We start from the raw sequence: 27,820 nt of genomic DNA on the forward strand, positions 1-27,820 counted from the left end.
TGGCGAGTGTGGCGGGGGCTGGCTGCCTTCTGTCATCTCCTTACCTGGGTGGGTGGGTGGGCGGGTGGAGGACCCCCCTTTCCTCCTGCACACACACACATTTTGCTCCAGATCCCCCCCTCTCTCTCCTTCTCCCTTCCTTTTTCTCCCCCACGCACTCTCTCTTCCTCCTCCTCCTCCTCCCTCTTCTCCCTCTTTTACCCTTGTCAGCCTTGCAGCAACTTGCACTTCTGGCTTACTCTTCCTCCTCTTTTAACCCAAGCAAGAATCATTAGAGGCATAGCACCCTAGAAACACAAGAGACCCCCTCCTCCCTTCAGAGGCTCTCCAGTCCAGCCCCTTCTGCCAGGCTGGAAGGCACAAGCCAAACCCTCCTCCTAACACAGAGCCACCCAGCTCCAGGTGAGATTCTGGAGACAGTTGACCAATATCAAATATTTAGCAAATTTTTGTTTCCCAGTGTTGCCATTGCTCTGCTCAATATGGGATTCTAGAGATGATTAATCTACAGTATATCAGTGTGTTCCCAGCTTCCAGGGGTTTTGTATTTCAAACATGATGTTTTGATGCTTAATTTGTAAAACCATAATGTAATTTGACATTTAATAGGCTTTTCCTTAAACCCTCCTTATTATCCAACATATTCGCTTATCCAACGTTCTGCCGGCCCGTTTATGTTGGATAAGTGAGACTCTACTGTATATACAAGTGGGATTGGAATAGAAAAAATATATACCAGAAGTGGGGATAGCTGTTAAGAGATGTGTCCATAAAATCTTTTTATTCATTTCTTTAGTAATCTACTTGCAGCTTATTCTGTAAAGACAAGTTGTATGTGTATGTATGTGACTCCAAGTCAGCTTATGGATTTCATACCATTTCCTTGGGCATAGAGCACTTAGAGGTGGTTTTATCAGTCTCTTCCTCTGAAATATAGCCTGCAGAACTTGGTATTCATTGGAAATTTCCCATCCAAGGACTAATTATGGTAGTCCCCTCTTAACATTCAAAATCAGATGAAATCTGGTACCTTAAGACCCAAGGTTTGTTTTTTTTGTTTTGTTTTTTTGTGCCAGGAGCGACTTGAGAAACTGCAAGTCACTTCTGGTGTGAGAGAAATGGCCGTCTGCAAGGACATTACCCAGGGGATGCCCGGATGTTTGATGTTTTACCATCCTTGTGGGAGGCTTCTCCCATGTCCCCGCATGGGGAGCTGAAGCTGACAGAGGGAGCTCACCCGCTTGCACCGGATTCGAACCGCCAACCTGTCAGAAGCAGTCTTGCCGGCACAAGGGTTTAACCCATTGTGTCACCGGGGGCACCAAGATCCAAGTGAAACATACATTTTAAAAACGTATCATGACTTTGGCACATTCCAAGCAAGAAAGATACCAGATCTCCAGATTTGTCTATGAAATCTTATGTTTTTTACATTTCTAGTATCATTTCAATGGTTGGATTTTAAAGAACAGCCTATAGATAGCCTTATCAAATGTAGAGCACATCTGTTCTCTCCCCCCCCCCCCCCCGCCCCGGCCAGTCATTCATTCATCATCTATGAAGAAAACGTGTGAAGACTATGTTTCAATGTTGCCAATTGATCTTAAACAATTACCTGTAGCCAGGCCTTCTTTTATACTACCAGTATATAGTCACTGCATTTCATCAATATTCAATAAAATTCCATAATTATATATGTAGCCTTTTAAATAATATTGCATAAAACAATAATATATCATAATGACTTCAGAAAGGATCAAAGCACTACAATATCTGAATAAAAAATGCACACAGAGGAATTTTAAAAATTGTGTCAGAAGCAAATTGAGAATATACTGCAAGTCATTTCTGGTGTGAGAGAATCGGCCATCTGCAAGGACATTGCCCAGGGATGCCCAGATGTGTTACCATCCTGTGGGAGGTTCTCTCATGTCCCCACATGGGAAGTTGGGGCTGACAGCTGAAATGCTCACCCTGTCTCACGGATTCAAACCGCCGACCTTCAGGTCTTCAGGTCAGCAGTTCAGCCAGCACAAGGGTTTAACCCATAGCACCACTGTGGCTTCTCACACAGAAGAATAATAGTATATAATATTTCAAATAGCTGTTATAATACTTATGGTGATTTTTGCCAACATTTATATAGAGGATGATTGCCAATGCCTTTCTCTGAGGTTGAGAGAATCTGATCTGCAATGAGGCAAAGTAAATGCAGCTTCAACATTCAAATTTCTATCCCATGCTGGCCATTCCACCCCAAAAAAGTATTATGAGTCAGAATGTCTTATCATCAAATGTACTTTTAAAAATTAAAATAGCTCCATATCTGTATTTTAGATGTTCTGATTGTGCTTTAACCCATTTTGGTCACAACTGCAGAGAGACAAATATGCTACTTAGTTCAAGGAATGCAAATATTGAAAATAATGATTAGGGCCATTCAGCAATATTCATAAACCCAAGTATGGGATCATGAAAACCAAAGTAAGAAACCATGCAAAAGTCACACAGACACCATCTACTATTCCTCTGCCATTCTAAAAGGTGACCAGCCCATGGCTTCTTCTGGATTTAACTTACTCTCGACTCCTGTTTTCCCCCTACTTCAAGGTAGATAGGAGAACCCTGGTGGCACAGTGAGTTAAACTGCTGTGCTGCTGAACTTGCTGACCGAAAGGTTGGTGGTTTGAATCTGGGGAGCGGGGTGAGCTCACATTGATAGCTCCAGCTTTTGCCAACCTAGCAGTTCGAAAACATACAAATGTGAGTAGATCAATAGGTATCGCACTGGTGGGAAGGTAACAGCACTCCATGGAGTCATGCCAGCTACATGACCTTGGAGGCATCTATGGATAATGCCGGCTCTTCGGCTTAGAAATAGAGATGAGCACCAACCCCCAGAGTCGGACACGGCTAAACTTAACATCAGGGGAAACCTTTACCTTTTTATCTCAAGGTAGGTAGATAGATACTGACTACATTTGTTCTTCAGTCATGACCTCAAATGCTGAGAGACAAAATAAGATCTCTTAATCCCTTAACAACTATGCTCTAACGTTTCTGGGACCCTTTGCTTATCCGAACTGCCCAAACTCAATGATAAACTAGAATTGACCTTTCTCATCTATTTAATTGCTAGATTCTCATAAACCAGACTAGATGAAAGCACCTGGATTTCCTTATCTTCACCTGTTTGCATATTGACACACATAAAGTTGGAAAAAAAACCAAGAAGCAGTCATCTCAACCTGTATGACCTTTAAATCACCATGACCTGCAGTTTTACAATTCTCCCTTCTGTGAGTAGGATGATGGTGATGGCAGAAGAATGATAAGATAATGAACATTCATCTTTTGTTTAATTAAAGTGGAGGTTACAGCTCCTAGCTTAGGCTGGTGGATGAGAGCCAAAACCTTTGCAGTAAAGGTATATCTTTCATTCTGAACGTTAGTCAATGAGTTAAATGCAGACAATGAGCAAGGAGAGGGAAGCCACAGAAAGATTAGCTCAAGACAGTGTGGCAAGGTTCACAAAATTGTAATCTGTTACAGATTGATGATCTCTTGTCTAGAATTTCAAAATCCTTAATACTCCAAAATCCAAAATTGTTCACATGGGTGACATCTTGACTTGTTGATGGCTCAGTCTACACAAACTTTGTTTCTTGCAGAAAACTGGGTATACAATTAAATCCAGGAGTCCTGAGGCATATTAAACTATAACAAATGCATTACAGTATGAGTCCTTATGGCTTATAGACCACTTTATCAGATGCAACAAGTGTTGCTGGTGATTCTGAAAACAGTGGGGTCAGAGGGAAATCAAATGCAAAAATTACAATCACTGATCATCACATTAACTGCATGGGCCATTCACAAGATTGTTAATTCAATTACTCCTTTGGAAATTTGAATTGAACATGCAATTTTGAATATTCCTTCCAATCAAAATAGGCATTTATAAACACATTTTGATATTTTATACCAAAATACACATTATAAAATTCAAAGATGTGCTAATCTGATTGATGATGGCTATACATTTGTCTGCTGGGCCTTAGCTATTTTGAAAGTAACATTGTACATTTTAAATTTATACCTCACCACATTGATGAGGTCCAGCATTCCGATTCACCAGCCTTCGTGGCAAATCGGGGGGCAGTGGGGCAATCCCTGCACCCTGCTTCACCACCAGCTGATGCTTTCCCATCACACGTGAGGGAAGCATTACCACGCGACTTCCCTCCACACTAGACCCGTTGTTCCAAATGGAACACAGGAAGGTTCCTGTGTTGGCAGTGCAGCCTCCTAGGACACTTCTATCGCAGTTGACCTATGGAGCCCCACCAGAAGTAAGGATATCATATGGTGGGCGGCTTGGGGCTCCATGGGTCAACTGGAGCAGAAGCATCCTAGGATGCTGAATTTCCATTGAGTGATGATGATAATAATAATAATAATAATGCCTCAAGTAACACCTTCCAGCAGCAAAGAACTGGTGGGATCACAAACCTGCAAAAGTATTGGAAAATGAACATGCAAAGATACTGTGGGACTTCCGAATCCAGACTGACAAAGTTCTGGAACACAACACACCAGACATCACAGTTGTGGAAAAGAAAAAGGTTTGGATTGTTGATGTTGCCATACCAGGTGACAGTCGCATTGACGAAAAACAACAGGAAAAACTCAGCCGCTATCAGGACCTCAAGATTGAACTTCAAAGACTCTGGCAGAAACCAGTGCAGGTGGTCCCGGTGGTGATGGGCACACTGAGTGCCGTGCCAAAAGATCTCAGCTGGCATTTGAAAACAATAGACATTGACAAAATTACGATCTGCCAGCTGCAAAAGGCCACCCTGCTGGGATCTGCGCGCATCATCCGAAAATACATCACACAGTCCTAGACACTTGGGACTTCGACTTGTGATTTTGTGATATGAAATCCAGCATATCTATCTTGTTTGCTGTGTCATAATAATAATAATAATAATAATAATAATAATAATAATAATAATAATAATAATAATAATGGGATCTGCATGCATCATCCGAAAATACATCACACAGTCCTAGACACTTGGGAAGTGTTCGACTTGTGATTTTGTGAAACGAAATCCAGCATATCTATCTTGTTTGCTGCGTCATAAAATAAAATAATAATAATAATAATGTATATTCCACTCTATCTCCCCAAGGGGACTCAGAGCAAATTACAGGTACATACAGTAGAGTCTCACTTATCCAACATAAACGGGCTAGCAGAATGTTGGATAAGCGAATATGTTGGATAATAAGGAGGGATTAAGGAAAAGCCTATTAAACATCAAATTAGGTTACAATTTTACAAATTAAGCACCAAAACATCATGTTATACAACAAATTTGACAGAAAAAGTAGTTCAATACGCAGTCATGCTTTGTAGTAATTACTGTACTATTTACGTATTTAGCACCAAAATATCATGATGTATTGAAAACATTGACTACAAAATAATCCAGAACATTGAATAAGCGAGTGTTGGATAAGTGAGACTCTACTATATATGGCAAACAGCGTTCCATGCAGTCATGCAGCCACATGACCTTGGAGGTGTCTACGGACAACGCCGGCTCTTCGGCTTAGAAATGGAGATGAACACCAACCCCCAGAGTTGGACACAACTGGACTTAACATCAGGGGAAACCTTTACCTTTACCTTTACCTTTATATGGCAAACATTAAATGCCATTATATAACTGGCAAAGACAGAACAGCACATAAACAGAGGCAGGCTTCCCCCTTTCACCTCGGCATCTGGAGGCTGGCCATGGGGAGGTGCTGTTGTCCCATTCTTCCACACCAAAGAGCTTGTCATTCATGGATGCCTTTCTGTATCGAATCGCTGGCATGATTTTCAGGGGTGCCTTATACCTCCTCGCTAAAGCGGTACCTATTTACTCACATTGATGTTTTCGAACTGCTAGGTAGGCAGAAGCTAGGCAGATGGCGGGAGCTCACCCTGCCCGCGGGTTAAACTGCTAACCTTCCAGTTGGCAAGATCTTCTGTAACTTGTGATGTTAGCCTGATGAGGCCCTGAGACAAGTTTAGCTATCTTGGGTCCTTCACAGGAACCGTTTAGAATTGCAATTCTGGGGGCGGGAAACAAGGAAGGAATTTGTATTGTAAAATATTATTCTATGGTTATAAGTCACATAGTTACTAATTTGTTTGAATACACAAATTTGTGTTTACAGCAATAAATAAGTAGATCATTATGGATGGATGACTGGAAACTAAGGAAACAGAAACCAGAGAAATAAGCATGAAATAGTATGAAACATGATCAGGTGATTTACTTTTGTTTGAGTTGTTCCATGCTGAGTAGATCAAAATGCTGGGAAACCACATTAATAGGTGGTGGGGCACATACATCTCAGGCAAAGGGAAAGATTTATTTGCTTTTTGGAAGTGTTTAGAATACCATTATAACTGCAGCCTCGGGGAACTGTCCTTGCATGTCAGATACATAGTTGGCCTTTGTGCTGCAGGAAATGAATACTCTGAAGGAAATGAATGCACTGCCAAAGCCACTTCTGTCAAACCTATTCTGGAAGGACAGAGAAATCTCTAAACTAGTGATCACAGTAGCATGACGGGTCAAGCCAATCAGCGTAATAGATCTGGGTGACTCACAGTGGGGCAAAGTATGGGAATGAAGTCATGGGCAACATTAAAGCAGTGTTCTAATATAAAGCAGTGACAAAATAATCACTCAAACATTTCATAGCCTGTGTGAGAGCACACTTCATCGCTGTGTCCGTTATCCATTCTACTAAACACTGATCTTTAGCACAAGAGGGTAATTTTTGCAAGAATAAGCCCCATCCACAAAATGCTTCCCATGTAGCAGCAAGGTCTTCAAAAAGAAACAATATGATTTTCTTTTAATACAAAGTGCATAATTTACGAAGTGCCTTGTTTTAGCACAAAATATAGTGATTTTTAGCACCATGGAATGCAGTGAGGCTGTGGAGATGATGAGGGCCACATAAACACTGAGGGATGAGTTAGGTGATCCACAAGTCATGGGTTGCTTACATCTGCCAGTTTTTACTGGTTTACAAATAATTTTTTAATGTTTTTAACTGCAAATTGTTTCTTTATACTTTTATGTTTTTGTATAAGTTTTAATCTGTATTGTTTTCAATGTGTTGTAAGCCACTTTTAGTCCCAATGTTGTGAGAAACATAGCAGGCAGGCAGGCAGGAAGAGGTTCAAATTCATGCTAGGATCATGCTGGAAAGGCAGAAACCAGGATAATATTTTAAAGTATGCACATGCTTTCTCTTTTCTTGATACATCACTTTCTTTTCCTCTTCAAACTTTTCTTCACATTGTTCCAAGGTAAGATTGCCAGATATCTTAAATTGTAGGAGATTGCTCTCATTTATCCCACATGAGCATTAAATGGCAGATCAAAATAACATATTTTGGAATAAATACGTAGTAAAAATAAACGTTTCCCCTTGACATTAGGTCTAGTCGAGTCCAACTCTGGGGGGTTGTGCTCATCTCAATTTCTAACATTAGAAAATGTTGACCATTTCTGCTACCTTGGCAGCCACCTCTCCACAAAAGTCAACATTGAGACTGAAATGCAACATTGACCGAGCTCTGTGAGTGCAGCATTCTTCTGAATGAAGCACAGAGTGTTTGAGGATCGGGATTCATAGGGACACCAAGAAGCTTATTTATAAAGCTATTGTCCTCCCAACCCTGTTATATGCCTGTGTAACGTGGACGGTCTACAGACATCACACTCAACTCCTGGAACAATTCCACCAGAGTTGCCTCCGAAAAATCCTGCAAATCTCTTAGGAAGACAGGCGGACAAATGTCAGCATGCTGGAAGAAGCAAAGACCACCAGCACTGAAACGATGCTCCTTCGCCATCAACTCCGCCACGTTGTCCAAATGCCCAGTCACCAGCTCCCAAAGCAGTTACTATACTCCCAACGTAAGAACAGAAAACAGAATGTTGGTGGACAGGAAAGAGATTTAAAGATGGGCTTAAAGTTAACCTTAAAAACTGTGGCATAGACACTGAGAACTGGGGAGCCCTGAAGCTGTAACTGGTGGTCAGCTGTGACCAACAGTGCAGTGGAATTCGAAGAGGCATGAATGGAGGGTGAAAGGGAGAAATGTGCCAAGAGGAAGGCGCACAAAGCCAACCCTGACCGTACCGCCTTCCATCTGGAATCCTGTGCCCTCACTGTGGAAGAACATGTGGGTCAAGAATAGGACTCCACAGTCACCTACGTACCCACTACCAAGATACTACACTTGGACAACCATCATATTTGGATAACAAGGGATTGCCTAAGCAAGTTGAGTCCAACTCTGGGGGCTTGTGCTCATCTCTATTTCTAACCCGAAGAGCTGGTGTGGTCCATAGATGCCTCCTAGGTCATGTGGCTGGCATGACTGCATGGAGCGCCATTACCTTCCTGCTGAAGGGGTACCTTCTGATCTACTCACATTTGCATGTTTTTGACGCTAGATTGGCAGTTGCTAGGTTTGGGGTAAATACTCAGCCCTAAAATTGTATCCTGAAAGTTGTAGGGGAGATGCTTTGTGAACTGCCCTTACAAGATTTGGATGAATTTCAGGTTTCTTTGAGAACTGAGCTCTTGCAGAAGGCTGGAATTCTTTCGAGAGGCCCTGGTCTTCTGAGCCTTGGCTGTCCTTTATTGCTCTTCTGAAAAATTAGCAACCCTATTCTAAAGTTTGGGAGCAGGAAGAAATATGTCAGTTTCACTGCATATTAATGTATTTTCTCTCCCAACTCTGGAACTGTGCTGAAGATATTGGATGGAAGCTTTAGAATAACTGGATTCTAAAACCTTGCCTAATGCCTCAGTTTGTTACTAGAAAGCCTCCTTTTCGCTGTTGCTGATGGAAAGACAGCAGGGAAAATGAAGCCTCAATACTTCAAAGAAACGTCCACAGCCTGCCTCCTCACTGTGCCAGCTCGGCCAATACGGGTGGAGTCTTCACGAGGACCGCTGTTGATGATGGCGTTCACAAGAACTTGCAGAGGGTTCTCTCCTGTGAGTAGATGGATGATCTCAAAGGCATGCTTGATAATGCGCACAGTCATAAGCTTCTTCCCATTGTTCATCCATGCATCATCATGGAGTTGGTGAGGCGTTCCACAATGGGGCATTGGGCTTTGCGGAAGCGCTTGGCAGCATATCGACCAGCACTGTGGGGCAAATACTTGGTGTATTTCTCCTTCACAGCAATGTAATCCTGCAATGAGATGTCACCGTGTCAATGAGATGGCGCTGTGTCAATCAGGCAATCTGGTTGCTCTGCACTGGAGCCCGTGAGGCTGCCTTCTGGAACATTAAGACCATAGCGGAGTGCCTCGCAGATGAGCTGATCAAAGCTGCTAAGGGTTCATCTAACTCTTATGCTATCAAGAAGAAGGACGAGTTGGAACGTGTGGCCAAGTCCAACCGTTAAGAGCTCACACTTGGAGGATCAAAGCAAATAAATCATTGGTTTTCATACTGTTAAAAAAATACTTCAAAGAAAGTTTTCCAAGCTCAGATCTCCTTTTCCGTAGCTCCAGAAAATAAATATTAAGCCCTATGGTCTGGGGGATCCCTCTTAAGAACCACAAAATATCATCTTTATCTTACCTATGTTCATATTTACTTTTACTACGGTAAGTTATTATAGTGTTCCATAGCTTGAGGGGCATCTGACCCTTTTAATCAAAATCTCTGTGCTGTGTGTCCCACTTTTCTGACCAGCTTCAGAGTTTATTTTATAGCTCTGCACCTACTTGGGCTACAGGATACTGGTATTCCAGTAATAGCCAACAATGGAACTCAAGATGAACCTACCATGAGGTTTTCTTGACAGGATTCCTTTAGTGCAGTGGTTCTCAACCTGTGGGTCTCCAGATATTTTGGCCTTTAATTCCCAGAAATCCGATCAGCTGGTAAATCCTATTCCCAGAAATCCTATTTGCTGGAATTTCTGGGATTTGTAGGCCAAAACACCTGGGGACTCACAGGTTGAGAACCACTGCTTTAGTGGAAGGCTGCCTTTGCCTTTTTCTGTGGCATGCCCATGGTCACCCTGTGGTTTTCTATGGCCAAGTTGTGAGTTGAATCCTGGTCTCCAGTTGCAGTCCAGCATTCAAATCATTACACTATACAGGCTCTCTCTTTAGCTGGTATTGAGGTAGGAGACGGGTCTATGCTTAAATTCAAGGGTTAGACCCAAGCATTACCAACAGGTAAGTTGATATTTGTTATAACAATAACAAAATTCATTGATTCAGTGGGTCTTGAAATCTTTTTTTCCACAAAAGGTTTTACTATGAATGATACATATCCCATACATTTCTGAAAGGATCTTATCATCTGAAAAAAAATCTTCTGCAGAAGCACACATAATAAATGCAACCTGTATTGAGAATGTCTGACAGTTTCTTCTGGAAGTGAAGAAATTCTTTACAGGTTAAAAACACTTCCCTTCAAGTTTGCGTTGTTTTGTTTTCGGAGCAGAGGTTGGTAGGAGTTTCCTCCAGTCTGTGCTCTTTGACTCATTGCCATTTTGGAAGGCACTCCTTGTATCATCCTTTTATTGCTATTGTTGCTGCTGTCTGCCACACCCATTTCCATGTCTTCTACTAAAATCATTTTTGCAGAGTCAATGAGTAATTGTAACAATGCTAGTTACATGCCAAGTCTCTCTGTCTCAAGTTAAGGTTTTGTGAAGCGTACTTGCATCATCACAGAACACAAAACAAAAATAACAACTGCTAACAATAACAAAATGCATAAAGAAAAAACCAACTTCCAAAGCAGTAATGGTTTTTGAAAACGCAGCAGAGTCTTGTGATACTTTAAAGATACTTTTTATGTGGATCTCCATCTAACGTGGGAAGTGTAGCTCTCAGCTAGAAGGAATATCAATGCCTTGAGAGAATAATTATCTCAACTAGGTTTTATTTAAAAATTCATCTGAATTTATATATATATACATACACACACAGTATGTCAAAATGTGTATGTATGTCTTATGTATGTATGTATATATATGTTTTCCAGGATGGCTCCTATATCCAGAGAGCTGTGTGAATGATAGATTTTTTCCAAACTTAGCACACATCATGACCAATTTAAAACACTGGAGGAGTCTGGGGGATGACAGAGGACTATGTGAGCTGTATGTAGTCCACCCACATCCACAGAACCATATGATTTCCATCGACAATGGATCTGGACCAAATGTGGCACATATACCTATCATGACCAACTGAAAATAGTGGTGGGGTTTTGCAGGGATTGGCAGAGGATACTGGGAGCTGTAGTCCACTCACACTTGGAGAGCCGCCTGGATCCTGCTGACAATGGGTCTGGATCAAACGCGGCACACATACCTAACATGACCAACTTAAAATGCTGGCAAGGTTTGAGTCATTAATAGAGCATGACGGGAGCTGTGGTCCACCCACATCCAGAGAGCCCTCTGAATCCCACCAATAATGGATATGGACCAAACGTGTCACACATCCTCATCATGATTAACTCAAAATACTGGTGGGGTTTGGAAAATTGGCATGATGATGGCAGTCATAGTTCACCCTTATCCTGAGTGTTGGGAATTGATGAGCCATTAAGCTCAAATCACCGCCTTTATGAGGTAAATTCCCATTAAAATAGCAGAATGAATGGAAGCATTTCTTCCAATGGAGCTGTGAGACTTACGCGGTGTGAGTTTAGGAAAGCCTCTGTGTCTTCAAGATGGCAAAGGACCGCAAAGCCAGCTTTAAAGTTTAAAAGCATTTACTGAGGTAAAAAGAAATCCATTGATAGATAGAAAAGGTTTGGAGCTAACTAGTTTATCTAATCTGATCTAATACACATAGACAAATCAAAATAACAAAGATCTAGATAGCTACATCTTGACTACAAGAGCGGACAAAAATGCGTCCTCTCTCTGGAACAAAGTAGGAAGAACTAATGGCGACCAACCTCGTGGTGGGTCTCTTTCATCTCTAGGGCCACAAACATTCCAAAGGCCAAATTGGGGAAGTTACGTCAAAACCATAGGAGAGATCACATTTCTAAAGAATCAAAGGGTGGGGTTGACCTAAACAGGACAGGAAGGAGGAAACAATAATAAAGCCTAATCAAAGCATGCATAGGACTGGGGAAGGTGTCCCTAACTCTTTTCTAGGCTTCCTATCTAACCATAGAGACTTAAGCAGTACAGGATGACATTTTTCAACACTGAGAGCCATGTCATGATCACTCATGATGGATCTGGACCAACTTGGAAACACACCCATCACAACTTAAAGTAATGGCAAAGTTTCAGGGGGAATAACAATGGATGATGAAGGTTGTAGCCATCCAGAGAACTGTGTGAAATTAACCAACGATTGACCTGAACCAAACTTGGCACACATTCCCATCATTACCCACTTAAAATACATTGCAGAGTTTGGGAGAGATTGACAGTGAATGATGGGAGTTGTAGACCACTTTCATCTAGAGAGCTATGTGCATTTCTAATGGGAACATTCATAAAATCCAAAGCCAAATAATGACTACTTCTAATTTTTATAATTAAAAAAAACCTAACCTGGTCAAAGCTTGTTAAATATATACATAGGTGCAGTCAGGGCTGTAGCCAAGTGGTGGGGGGGGGGGGAAGAATTCAACCCCCCTCCCCCAAAATTTTTCAGGTTTAAAAAAACCTGGTTTATTCATGAATTTTAACTGGTTAACCAAATCCCCATGAGCGTCCACTGAGGTTTATTGATGGATCCTGATTTCTAAATTATTTTACATTATGAAACTAGTCTTCATAATTTGCTAAAAAAAAAAATTCAACCCCCCTCCCCAAAAATTTTTTTCTGCCTATGGTCTTGGGTGTCATATTAGGCTAATTGCTATACAGTATTTTAGGGCCAACGGCATCAAAACTGCACATAATGCATGTTAACTATTCCTTATCCAAAATGCTTAAGACCAGAAGTGTTTGGATTACAGATATTTTCAGATTTTGGAGTCCCTGTATTTGCATCAACATCACAGCATATCTATACTCCAGGAAATAATGCCCGGCTGCTTACTGGAGGGAAGGATATTAGAAGCAAAGATGAAGTACTTTGGCCACATCATGAGAAGACAGGAAAACATGGAGAAGATCATGATGTTGGGGAAAATGGAAGGAAAAAGGAAGAGGGGCTGACCAAGGGCAAGATGGATGGATGGTATCCTTGAAGTGAGTGGCTTGACCTTGAAGGAGCTGGGGGCGGCGATGGCCGACAGGGAGATCTGGTGTGGACTGGCCCATGAGGTCACGAAGAGTCAGAGACGGCCGAGTGAATGAACACACACACACATAGCATATCTTCGAGATGGGACCCAAGTCTAAACATGAAATTCATTTAAGTTACATATACACATTGTACATATAACCTAAAGGTATTTTTGGCAATATTTTAATAACTTGAGACATAAAGGACAGTTTGTAAACATTGATCCATCAGCAAGCCACCCATATGGACAATTTTAGATCTTGGGGTATTTCTGAATTACAGATAAGGGATGCACAACTTATACTGATGAAGACAGTAAACACTTGACCAGCACACAAAAATTCTGTGATTCATCAAAATTACTGTCATCACTACCCCAAAGGCAAAACTATCACAGCAGATAGACTTGCCTGGATGTTTCTTGTGGCATCATGCTTTTTCCACTCCATAGCATAGTGCTATAAAGCTCCTTGAGATCAATCCCATAAGGCACAGGCATCATATCATGAAATAATGAACATTTCCACAAAGGGAGAGGAAAGCCCAGTACACTAGTATACTAATAAATGTTTCAATACATGATAAGGATTATAAACTGTCTCAAGCCTTCTGTATGGCTGGTAGATTTCAGATGTCATCCTTGGAACACAAACATGCATAGACATGGATAGATGAATGTATTGTGCATTCATGCTTAAAGAGCAGAAACAATGCAAATAAAATTTCAAAGCATCCATAATTTCAATGGTTGACCTGCTCAGCAGCTCAGGCGATGATGAAAATCCATATCTACAAACAGAGTTCTCTTTCAAGCAGCAGAAAAGCTGTGGGATTTCCAAGAGAGATCCAAAAGGAAGGAGAGTGCGGAAAGATTTGCTACTCCCCTGAAAAGACCTCATAGTCCTTGTTCTTAGGCTATTTGCTTCTATCTAACATTCTCAGAGTCCAACACAGAACTTTATTATGATTCCAGACACTTAGACTGGGGGTGGCAAAATATATTTAAATATCCAAAGGGATTTCATGTAGATAATGGGACAGGCTTGTTTTCTGCTGCTCCAGAGACTAGAATAGAAACTGATGGATTCAAATTGTAAGAAAGGAGATTCCATCTAAACATTGGGAAGGATTTCTTTACTGTGAAAAATGATCAACAGTGGAACAGACTGCCTTGAGGTTGGTAGACTCTCTGTCTTTGGAAGTATTTAAAAAGAGATTGTATGGGCATCTTTCGGGGTGTCTTAGCTGTTTTTTCTTGCATAGTAAATGGTTGGACAAGATGGCCTTTGTGGTCCCCTCCAAGTCTATGAATGTAATTTCCTATGCTTCTTCCTTCATTTTTCCAGAAACAATGCAGCAAGAGTGCTTTAAAGAGGTAAATGACAGCAAGTCAATAACATGTTTATAAAGTAAAGGATTTAGCACATGGTATATGAGTTGGTTTTAAGGAGCCCCAGTGGCGAAGTGTGTTAAAGCACTGAGCTGCTGAAGTTGTGGACTGAAAGGTCCCAGGTTCAAACCCTGGGAGCGGCATGAACGACCACTGTTAGCTCCAGCTTCTGCCAACCTAACAGTTTGCAAACATGCCAATGTGAGTAGATCAATAGGTACCGCTCTGGCAGGAAGGTAATGGCACTCCATGCAGTCATGCCGGCTACATGACCTTGGAGGTGTCTACGGACAACGCCGGCTCTTCGGCTTAGAAATGGAGATGAGCACCAACCCCCAGAGTCAGACATGACTGGACTTAACGTCAGGGGAAAATCTTTACCTTTAAATATGAGTTGGTATAACGGCACTCCATGCAGTCATGCTGGCCACATGACCTAGGAGGTGTCTATGGACAACACCGGCTCTTTGGCTTCGAAATTGAGATGGGCACCAACGCCCAGAGTCAGACATGACTAGCCTTAATGTCAGGGAGAAACCTTTACCTTTAACTATATGAGTTGATAAAGAAGTCACCAAAGGTATACAGTATGGAAAATAGAAAGGTATAGGAAGAAGCTGTAATCAACGCAAACAAAGCACAGGAACACATTGTAATTAAAATGGGGTTGAGATCTTATCAGAAGGTGGTAAACTACATTCGTTCAGGATATGGATGAATCTAGGATTGAAAATCAGATCTCAAATACAGCCATTTCTAAAGTTTTGGAAATATAGCTGAGTGCTGAGTTGAGAAATTGTTGTCATTTTAAACTAAAGCTTCCCAAAGGTCATAGCTAGTATGGCCAGTAGCTAATCTTCACGGTGAATTGTGGAAAGAAAGAAAAAGTAAAGTTCTAAAGTGAAATAATAGCTCTGTAAAGCCTGAAAGTGGTTATAAGCCATTGCCTCTACCATTCGGATCAGATGTTCAATCCCCTATGGCTGTTATCTAAGTAAAAAGCCGCACACAATCACTATACGATCTTGGCTCTCCAAGCAATTTGTCTAATTTTGCTTTTAGTGGTTGCATTCTGATACCCTTCCACTTCTGCATCACTGTTTGCGCTTTGGGGACTGTAACTATGGTGATAATGGGCTTTGCTTTAAAATGGCTTATCACAAATGCGAAGGGTCTTTTACCTCGGAAGAATTAATAATCAGGCATGAGATCACAAGAGCTGACAAAATGCTACAGGGCAACCTTCATGTGGTCTGATCAAATTTCTCTTGCAAATGCATGCCCAATTTTTGCTAATCAGTCACGTCTTAATTCCACATACCACCCCTTTTGTATTGTCAGACTAATGAAGTAGAAAACCTAGCTCATTTGACACTTCCTCCGGGTTATCTTGTTGTACAGTAATTATTAGCCACCTAACTTGGTTCATTCATAAAGAGACGGCAAGGTTGCCTCAAGTTCACCTCAATGGACTTGAGTTCAAGCCTGTGTCATTTCACATTCCCAAGCAACTGAACAAATGAATTTAATGTTACGAGTATTTCTTATACATTAAGGGTGAAACTAAATTTAAGTGTAAACTTATTATTTGCTTTATTTTCCTTCAAATATACATATATGCTGCCTTTCAAGACAAAACTCTTTCTAATGGGAATTACAGTGTTCCCTCACTACTTCACGGTTCACTTTTCACGGATTCGCTTTTTGCGGTGTTTCAATAAACTCTAAAAAAAACTATTATAAATCATTAAAAAATTACAATTTACAGCCTAAGGAAGGGAAGCAGGAGAAGCCAAAAGGAGAGAAAAGGAGCCCAAGCGGCAACGGTAGGAGAAGGAGACGATTTATCAACACACAGTTGGTTGATAAAGACTTAAAATGGTGTATAACTATTAAAATAATGTATAAATATTAAAATAAATATAGTGTCCCTACTTCGTGGATTTTCACTTATTGCGGGTAGTCCTGGAACCTAACCCCTGCAATAAATGAGGGAACACTGTATATCAGACCACAATGCATAAAACATTAGATATCAATAAAAACTCAAATCTAAGACAGCAGCAGTTAAAACAAGAAATAGACTGTACCTTTAGAAATCACTTGGCAACACAACAATTTTCAGAGTCCATTGAAGAGAAAGCCATACCTACTATACTCCACAAAAAAGCATCTTCCCTCTTCTGTTATTTTCTGTAAATAATGGGATACACTCTGCTATTGAAAGTGTTTTCTCTCTGTGTGGCTAATATTGTCTCTAAGCAGTTGGACTGAGGGCCCTGCAGAATGTTGCAGGAGAAAAGTGTAAGATTCTCTTCTCCTTTATGACCCAATCCAGATCAAAATCCCATCAGGAGACTTTAAAAAATATATTGGGAGGTCCAATGTAATTTGCAGTTCAGACTGCTAATTCCAAGAAGACATACCTAGGACCAAGGTGCTAAATCAGGACCTCTATATTCTATATTCTAGACTCCTACAGTCAAGGAAACCCTGTCTAGGACTAGTCGGGGCTCCTATATTCAAGGAGTCTTTCCCTGTGCCACCTAAATAGTAATTAATCTAAATACACACATCATGGAATGCTGCTGAGCCAAGTTTTCCTTAATCCAGTGGGTGTAGAATTGAAAAGGAGGCCCAGCTGAACTACCTGTGAGTCTTTTGGTTGCCTGCTCCCCTCCATGTCCCGCCCCCTCCCCATTGAAGGCATTGCCAAAAAATGAAAGGAATTCCCCCGTAGGCAGACTGTGCACCATTCCAAAAAAGGAGAAGATGCATCTTTCTTCAGTGTACAGGGAACACTACCATAAAGTGAAAACCCATCCCTTATGTCGCCTGAAGCTACTGTACTCTCATACTTTTTCCAGGGTTTTCTAGTCGTACATATAATAGTCATAAAGCCTTATTTATTGTTACTCTTGATGGGAACTTACTACGTCACTTTCAATGCTAAGGGTCAATTAAGGAAAAGGACATAGCCTGAAGCTACTGTACTCTCATACTTTTTCCAGGGTTTTCTAGTCGTACATATAATAGTCATAAAGCCTTATTTATTGTTACTCTTGATGGGAACTTACTACGTCACTTTCAATGCTAAGGGTCAATTAAGGAAAAGGACATAGCCTGAAGCTACTGTACTCTCATACTTTTTCCAGGGTTTTCTAGTCGTACATATAATAGTCATAAAGCCTTATTTATTGTTACTCTTGATGGGAACTTACTACGTCACTTTCAATGCTAAGGGTCAATTAAGGAAAAGGACATAGCCTGAAGCTACTGTACTCTCATACTTTTTCCAGGGTTTTCTAGTCGTACATATAATAGTCATAAAGCCTTATTTATTGTTACTCTTGATGGGAACTTACTACGTCACTTTCAAGGCTAAGTGTCAATTAAGGAAAAGGACAGTGGGTTAAACCCTTGTGCTGGGAGGACTGATGACTTGAAAGTTGGGTTGCTGGCCTGAAGATTGCCGGTTCGAATGCAACCTGTGGATGAGCTCCCTCTATCAGCTTTCGCTCCATGCGAGGACATGAGAGAAGCCTCCCACAAGGATGGTGAAAACATCAAAACATCCGGGCATCTTTTAGGCCAGTGTGGTCCAACCTTTAGTTACCCGAGGGCCAATCAACTTTTAGGAATGTGAGACATTCCAGAAAGAAAACAAATTACATATTCATAAGCAGTAAGAAGGGTAAACAATTTTTTTCCAAATGTTAAATTAAAGTATTTTTCCGGTAAGAAGGGCAAGGGCCAACAAAAATGAATTGGTGGGCCGCGAGTTGGACTACACTGCCCTAGGCAACATCCTTGCATACGGCCAATTCCCTCACACCAGAAGCAACTTGCAGTTTCTCAACTCACTCCTGGCACGAAAAGAAAACCCCATTGGTGATACACCAACTGCATTTGATACAAAGCAGGTTCATATTATTTCTCTCAGATTTCAAAGGTGAACAATGAATTTCGCAACAGGTTGTTTTTAAGTAAGTTTCCATTCTTGCCAGTGTATCAGGCCTTATAAATATTCCCATGGAAGCCCTTTTGCAGCAGTAATTTTGGAGCAGTAATTTTTGATCCAGCTCAGACAATTTTGCCTGTCACTAGCAGAGAAATTTAGAAATCTTTCAAGAAAACTTATATACCATATCCAATCAGTAAATGAAATCTGATCACACCATTTCTCCAAAGCATGGTTCTTCATTTAGTGTTGGATTGCTCTGCTCTTGTCATTCATCCTCCATCACAACAGGCACCTGCTTTTGTTTTCTCTCCTAGAAGGCTACTAAGGAAAACTCCTTTGGCTTTGATTTATATGTACATTCATATATAATTATTTATTTATTAGTTAACAAGTATGACAGCAGACACATGCTTGTTTTTTAATATACACAGTATGTATAATTTGCATTTGTCAGAAAATTCTTTGCCATGATATGGGCAGGACTGCAGCTTCTATCACTCCAACCACCTCATCACGCAATGAGTTTTTTGGGCCCTTACTCCTCTTTGGCCACAGATTCTGCTGAACAGCATCACATGACTCAGGCTATGGCCCTGCCCCATTGATGGCCGAAGTGGCAAGAAAGCATTGCAAGATGCTTCCTCACCAACCAATAGAGCTACTTGCGTTTTTGGAGCTTTTCCCCTGTCTGATGGGGGACATGGCAATGTGGCAACACATGTTGCCACAGTTTCCCCTGTCTGATGGGGGAAGGGACAGGGTACCAATGCGTCTTGCTCCGATGCCTCCATGTGATGGCGGAAGGAGGGATGGTGAGTGGCTTGCCATAAGATGTCATGTGCACCTTCCTTTTCACTTGTGATGGCTGATGAAATGGAACAAAAGGGGGGGGGGGTCAATATGATGAGGTCCCAAGCCAGCATGATTATTTCCATTGGTCATGCTTATTTCCATTGCTGGAAATAATAAGAACTGGGTAAGGCTGTATTAAAGGACAACAAAACAGGATCTCAGAGCAATGAAGAGTTATTTTTATTCACAATGATGAATCAGTAATGACATGATGCATTCTTCTGTTAGATCCACCACATGAAAACAGAACTAACTAGACAGGTAATGCAACTTGCTGGGATTGACAGTTACGTTTAAAAGAGTGTTTTTAAAATGACAAGCTGTCTAGCTCATACCAATCCTTTCCCAAAGATCATAAATTTTAAGATTTATTAGGTAATTTGACAGGGGAATGGAAAAGGGAAACTGTGGAAATCTAACATCAGCTTCTGAATTGCAAATATTGAGACAACGGAATATCTCCAAATGTGTGCAAAATACTTTGGTAAAACTTTGAACTAGAAACTGAAGCAGCTAACATTGCTTTAATAAAAAAGAATGAGTGGAATAGCCATAACATCAATTTAATTAAAAGATTTGGATTTCTGGAATCACTACTCAGAAAGTTTGGAGTCTGATCCAGGGAAGTCATGCTCCCCCTCTATTCTGCCTTGGTGAGGCCACACCTGGAATACTGTGTCCAGTTCTGGGCACCGCAGTTGAAGGGAGATGTTGACAAGCTGGAAAGCGTCTAGAGGAGTGCGACTAAAATGATCAAGAGTCTGGAGAACAAGCCCTATGAGGAGCAGCTTAAAGAACTGGGCATGTTTAGCCTGCAGAAGAGAAGGCTGAGAGGAGACATGATAGCCATGTACAAATATGTGAGGGGAAGTCATAGGGAGGAGGGAGCAAGCTTGTTTTCTGCTGCCCTGCAGACTAGGACGTGGAACAATGGCTTCAAACTGCAGGGAAGGAGATTCCACCTGAACATGAGGAAAAATTTCCTCACTGTGAGAGCTGTTCGGCAGTGGAACTCTCTCCCCCGGGCAGTAGTGGAGGCTCCTTCTTTGGAGGCTTTTAAGCAGAGGCTGGATGGCCATCTGTCGGGGGTGCTTTGAATGTGATTTCCTGCTTCTTGCAGGGGGTTGGACTGGATGGTCCGTGAGGTCTCTTCCAACTCTACAATTCTATGATTCTATGATAATTGAGCTCTTTGTGACTGTTCAGGACATATTTTAATGCTCAAATGAACCAAATACCCATAGTTATCATATTGGTACAAGTTGACCAGTTCTAGAATCAGCAGTCCACTCTGGAAGCTTGGCCATTATCTATTTACAAAGCAAGACTTAGGATGCAAGCGAGACATTTGGCATGGTGTGGTCAGTAGTAGACTTTTAAGTTGCAGTTGCCTAACACAATAGCTGAACTGGGGCTCTTAATGGCACCAGATCTCATTGATCCTGGAAGCTAAGCACGATTGACACTGCTTACTACTTGGATGAGAGACTTCCAGCCAATATCAGGTACTTCTAGGCTATATTTCAGAGGAAGGAACTGACAAAACCACAGAAAATAAAAAAACAAAGGAAATAGATAGGGATAACCATACGTCAACAGACAACTTGAACACTGTATACACACATTATAGCTCTCTGGCTACATTCATATGGAGAATCAAAAAGGTCTGGCACCAATCATACTAATTAACCAATTCTAGCAGTTTCATTCCCATCATTTTTAGGTCTTCTGCCAAGTTTCTTCCTCATATAGTTACTGTATGGAGGAAATAGACCCTGAATGAGGAGTAGGAAAATGCCATTATTCCTGTTAACCATGATGTTCCAGCATTACAGTGTTGCTATGTTTATCTACATTTCCTGGATCAAAAAAGTAAGGATGCCAAAACACTTCTAGAATAAACTTTAGTTATTTGCTTCCAAATGAGGCTTTCAGTGAGGAGACATAAAGGCAAGAGGTACCATTATTATTCTTGGCATGATGATACCAAACGATTCCAAGCTCATCTGATGTCAGTCACCATTAATCCACCACAAAAGAATAACATTCACTCTAATTGAGAGAAGTACTTTCTGTAATGATTTTATGATAAGCCTACCAATTACAGTAATTATAAACAAACCATTACATTTAAAACCTGGATAAAAGAGAGATGTATACTGCTTTTATCATGGGCATGGGAGACAGTCCACCTTCTCTGGGGCTCAGCCTATCACAGAGCTCTGAATGTTATTGGGAGGGTGGGTGGAAGGAAAGGGGAAAATCTATATATATAAAAGAGTGATGGCATCACGGCAACCCACAAAACAACAAAACTACAGGCCCCCCAACCTCGAAATTTGGCAACACAACCCATCATCCATGGCTCTAGGTTGATACAACAAAAAGAAAAGAAAAATAAAGTCCTAATTAGAGAGAGAGGAATAATTGCTTTTATCCAATTGCTGCCAGTTAGAAGGCTAAGCTCCTCCAACTTGGTCTCCTAGCAACCCAATAAAAAATAATAAAAAACACTAAAAAAATAATTAAAAATGCTAAAAATTAATACAATAAAATACTATAATAACAGAAAATAACTAAAAATAATACAAGAAAATAATAAAATATAATAAATAAAAAGATAACTTACAATAAAATTAATTTAAAAATACAAATAACGTCAAATAAAAATTACACAACAATTTTTAACCAATACCACCACCACTTTGCCACAGCAACGTGTGGCTGGGCACAGCTAGTAAATATACAAATCATTCATTCACACAATAATTTAGGTGTACAGTAAAGATACTTATATAGTTAGCACTTGTATTAGTGGAATCTTCATCCATGGATTCAAACCAACTATTACTTGAAAATATTTATGGTTTTTACCATGATCTAAACACAATGTAGATGTTTAGGCACACCTGCTGTAACCTCCTGCCATTTTACTGATCCTAAGTCTCTCTCTAGTACTTCTTTCCATTGTTTGCCATTTCATATGAGGGATGTCATTTTACTCCATCACTTTATATAATGGCACTTGAGCATCTACAATTTTTCTATTCACAAGGGTCTTGGCATGAACCCTAGCAGATACCAATGGCACACCGTACCTTTAAAATGAAACATAAAGGGAGGTTTCCAATAGTTTCAGTGGTACAGTAGAGTCTCACTTATCCAACGTTCTGGATTATCCAATGCATTTTTGTAGTCAATGTTTTCAATACATCGTGATATTTTGGTGCTAAATTTATAAATACAGTAATTACTACGTAGCATTACTGCGTATTGAACTACTTTTTAACATGATGTTTTGGTGCTTAATTTGTAAAATCATAACCTAATTTGATGTTTAATAGGCTTCTCCTTAATCTCTCCTTATTATCCAACATATTCGCTTATCCAACGTTCTGCCGGCCCGTTTATGTTGGATAAGTGATACTCTACTGTACTTACAAAATGCTTAAACTCCTCTCTTTTCTTTTCTTTCTTTTTTGGTTTAAACACATATTTAATCCAGGTAGTGAAAACTAAGAATGCAGTCTATCAGAAAACAATATTTTTCTAGAGTATGAGATATGACATTTATATCCTTTTTTTGATCAAGTAAATATAACAGTTTCTTAGGGAAGGAACATGTTGCTATATCTTGATTTATTTTGCACTGTACAATAGAGACAGAAATATAACACAACAGCCATTATATAGTTAAGACAATCAAGACCACATTGTTCCTGCAATGAGCAGGGAGTTGGACTCATCACCCTTTTAACTCTTTGATCTTATGAATTCTATCATAGGATCCTCCATATTCACTGGGGTTAGGAGAGCAGGACCCTTTTGAAGTGAAAAACCACAAATAATGAAATTGCTAAAAAAAATTACCTGAGAGAACACCTTTATAAGAAGTTCTAGATCTTCCAGCATGACTCTGTGGTCAACTTTCACTGGCAAATGACAATGGAATTATACTTGAGAACCTAGAAATTCCTTCAGAGATGTTCTCTCTTGATATCTTCCAGCATTTACTGGAGGAAGTAGACCAGTGATTCCCAAAGTGGGCGCTACTGCCCCCTGGTGGGTGCTGGAGCAATCCAGGGGGTGGTGATGGCACCTATTAGGACACAGGGGCAGGGCCAGAGGAGGGGCAGGACCTCTTCCCAAGTGCCGGAGACAGGGCTAAGCACCTGAGGTGCCTGTTGGGACACACAGGGGGCGGAGCTAGAAGAGTGGGCGTGGCTTCTTCCCAAGAGCCCGAGACAGGGTTGACAATCTATACCACTCATGAGGCGCTTGTTGGGACACAGAGGGCAGAGCTAGAGAAGGGGGCGGGGACTTCTTCCAAGAACCCAAGACAGGGCTGAGCCTCTATACCTCTCCTGAGAGGCCTTTTAGGACTAAAGGGCGGGGCTGGGATGGGGGCGGGGCCTCTTCCCAAGAGCGTGAGACAGGGCTGAGCCTCTGTATACCTCCCCTGAGGCGCTTGTTAGAACACAGAGTCGGGGTATAGAGGTTCAGCCCCATCAGGCACTTGGGAAGAGGCCCCTCCTCCTCCTCTAGCCCCAGCCTCCTGTGTCCTGGAAGGCGCCGCAGGACAGGGATAGAAGCTCAGTCCTGCCTCAGAGCTCATAACTCCACCCATCCCAGTCCTGGCCATCCATTTGTGGCCCCGCCCACATCCCCTCGCAGCCCTGCGTCTTGGACTAGGGGAGAGGCTCAGCCCCGCCCTCTTGAGCAGGAGCCACTCCCACCCGTCTAAGCCACGCCCCCTTTCCAGGGGGCTTTGAGTCATATTTTTTCTGGAAAGGGGGCGGCAGGCCAAATAAGTTTGGGAACCACTGAAGTAGACCATGAAATAACACTGGAGGAGCTAGAGATACCTAAAGAAAACATTTTAATCAAATCTGTGAATAATCAAATACACAAAAGTCAAAATAACAAATGTAGAGGGACAACTGTGTTTAATAACTGGGCTACCACAACAGAGAAGGCCCTCCCCCATATCCAGCCACAACATAAAGCTCTGACTGATAGAAGACAAAGGAGACCAGTGGATCTAAAATTTCAGACAGTCATACACAAGAGAAGACAGTCCTTAGCTATTGAGTTATCAATAGTATCATTACCAGCATCTTCAATTCAGAGTAGAAGCCCATTGACTGACAGTGCAATTCTTTCAAGACTGATATTGTGTGATTGCTATATGGTGTTCCAGCCTGGAGTCTAGCAGCTGAATTTTGCACAAATTTCACCATTAGAATCTTTTTCAATGGCAGAAACACATGAAGTGCATTGCATTAGTTTTATCAGAAAGTTACTAGTACAGAGCCTACTGTGGCCAATTTTTTGGTCAGGAAAAGGCTATTGCTAATAGACCAGTAGAAGTTGACCCTAAGTGATCTGAGCCATGAACTGCACCTAGAACTCCACAGACAAAAATGAATCTAAGAGTTCTCCCATGCTATGCACCTAGTCCATCAGAGCAGGTAATTTACCCCTTTATTAAACCTCAGTTTCATCATATTGGGATTCAGCTTCAGTTTATTGATTCGCATCCAGCCCATTACAGCATCTGGGCACTGATCCAGCAACTACACGGTCTCAGCCAACCCCTAGCAACAAGGAGCTAAATGTCATCAGCATGTCGATCGTACACAAATCTCCAACAAATTCTCCCAGTGGCTTCATATAGATTCTGAACAGCATGGGACACTAAACAGAACCCTATGGCATGGAATAGCTTCATGGCCATGGAGGTGAACAGGAGTCCTTTGGTGTCGTTCTGTGAACTAGCCTTGTAGACAGGAGTGGAACCACTGTAGCACAGTGTCTTCCATTTCTATTGAGTAGATCATGGAGTCCCAGTGGCAAAGTGTGTTAAAGCACTGAGCTGCTAAACTTGCAGACCGAAAGGTCCCAGGTTCAAACCCCAGGAGCAGCGTGAGAGGCTGCTGTAAGCTCCAGCTTCTGCCAACCTAGCAGTTCGGAAACATGCCAATGTGAGTAGATCAATAGGTACCGCTCCGGCGGGAAGGTAACGGCGATCCATGCAGTCATGCCGGCCACATGACCTTGGAGGTATCTACGGACAACGCAGGCTCTTCGGCTTAGAAATGGAGATGAGTACCAACCCCCAGAGTCAGACATGACTGGACTTAATGTCAGGAGAAACCTTTACCTTTACCTTAGATCATGTCCAGTAAGATAAGACAGTCAATGGTGTCAAAACTACTAAGAGATGCAGGAAGATCAACAGGGTAAGAACTTCCTTGTCTTCCTCCAGAATAGTTGTCAGGTCAACTAAGGCCATTTGTGTACCATGCCCTAACCTGAAACCAAACTAAAATTAGTTCATGTTATCTGCTTTTTACAAGAATGCTTGAACTTGTGCAACCATCACATGCTCAAGCACCTAGCTCAGAAAAGTGATAATCACAATAGAGTAGCAGTTCTCAATAAATGTATTTTTCAGGAGTGGGTGCACTACAACCTTCTGATTTCCTTCTGATAGATAATATATTTACCATTCCCAATCAGTTCTGTGATACTAGATCTTAAAAGTCAAAATTGCCAAGAGTCAAGCTTACATGAAATGAGACTGATTTGAATATCATGACTACATCATCAGGTCACAGTAAGTGAAACTGTTGCTGAAAAAAAAATCTGACCAGACAGTGCACCAGAGACTTCCCCAGACTCTGATAGTGTGGCATCAGGTCTTGAATGAACAAAAACAACTTTCTCATCAAACTGCCAAGAAAATTTTTCATACCAGGTAGCCCAGGGTCCCATTCCTTATTTTTCTGGGATCAGTCCCCAAAGACATCTCACCACTTGAAATAAATCTTCTGGATGGAATGTTGAGAATGCAGTCCTTGCTACACAAAAAACCTTTTGACAACCTCATTGGTGCTTTAGAGGCACAATGAAGAGCCCTAAACAATATTTGCTCCATGATCAATACCACCTACTTTCTAGGCACCAGTCAGCTTCTGTGCCTATAGATCCTGCGTAAACCATGAAGACGTGTGGACTCTGCAGTTTTGGGCTACTGTTTATGTGAGGGATTATATCAATGACCCATTCCACCTTACAATTCCATAGTGAGGCCAAAGCTTCCACCACATCATCAGCCCTATCATGCAGAAAATTCCAAGAAACTTTCAAGAATCCTTCAGATCCCATAAGTCTCTTCGGACAGATCATCTCAATCAGTTATTCATCTCTGCAAGAAGTGTCCATAGCCACCAAGCCAAACTGTCATCTTAATGCTTGGAACAGAAGGGAGGAATATTTTCACTGTTGTCACTGATTTTCATGATTAGTATCTTTAATTGTCCTAATATTGCCACACATCGTAACTCTTGGCTTCTCTTTTGTGCTTGTTATTCCAGTCTTGGGCAACCTCCTTCTTGGCATGGTTATGGCAAAAGAGGATTTCCAGATGGTATTCATTAGTGCAACTTTGCTAGAGCTTCAGTCCTAGTAATGGCTGTGTATTGTGTCATGTCTGTATCATGTCAAGAACTAGAGTGGAGGAAATCCACTGATCAGCTTATGTCAGATGAGCCCTGACTAGTGTGTTGATCCTTGGAACGCTTCAGATTATTTCAATCCCAACATTGGGAACCAGATGTTGTAAGGCTGTATAGCTGTTATTGCTTTCAAGGATTTTTCTTCTAAAGGCAGTCTTACAAGGAACACCACTGTGGTACCCTGGGGCTCTCGATATACTAGGAAAAACCTTCCGCCTTTTGTAGCCTTGGGACTTTTGTCTTTTGCACAATGGCTGAACAAATCTTGCTCTTTCAAATTGATTCCTCCCCACTTCAGTACAGGTTGAGTATTCCATATCTAAAATGCATGGGACAAGACATGTTTTGGATTTTGGTTTTTTTCCAGATTTTGGAATACATGCATATAATGAGATGTCTTAGAGATGGGATCCAAATCTAAACATGAAATTCATTTTTGTTTCATATGTATCTTATGCACAAAGCCTGAAACTAAGGAATGAACTTTGCTCCATCCCAACTTTTCCAAGTTGTCTGAAGCGGTGAAGGAGTGGAATCATGTCTATATTTATTTAGTTATTTATTTACATCATTTCTATCCCGCCTTTCTCACCCGAAGGAACTCAAGGCAGCTTACAAATCTGGCAAAATTCAATGCCAATAAACCAACCAAACAATCCAATAAAACAAAGCGGTTAAAAAACAATTTACATTAGGCATTAAAACACATTAAACAGTATGAAAGCTTAAAACATATAAAATGCATAAATCAATTCATCCA

The 27,820-nt window shown here is 41.2% G+C and overlaps 1 protein-coding gene and 1 pseudogene across 2 annotated transcripts in view; both read right to left on the reverse strand.

The window, feature by feature from the left end:
• The window catches only part of lypd6b (LY6/PLAUR domain containing 6B), a 105,021-nt gene that overhangs the window by 63,956 nt on the left and 13,245 nt on the right, over window positions 1-27,820 (reverse strand). The window lies entirely within an intron of this gene.
• LOC100561908 (small ribosomal subunit protein uS7-like) lies at window positions 8,952-9,316 on the reverse strand (annotated as a pseudogene).

Source organism: Anolis carolinensis, chromosome 1, assembly GCF_035594765.1.
Source record: "Anolis carolinensis isolate JA03-04 chromosome 1, rAnoCar3.1.pri, whole genome shotgun sequence".
NCBI classification, from domain to species: domain Eukaryota; kingdom Metazoa; phylum Chordata; class Lepidosauria; order Squamata; family Dactyloidae; genus Anolis; species Anolis carolinensis.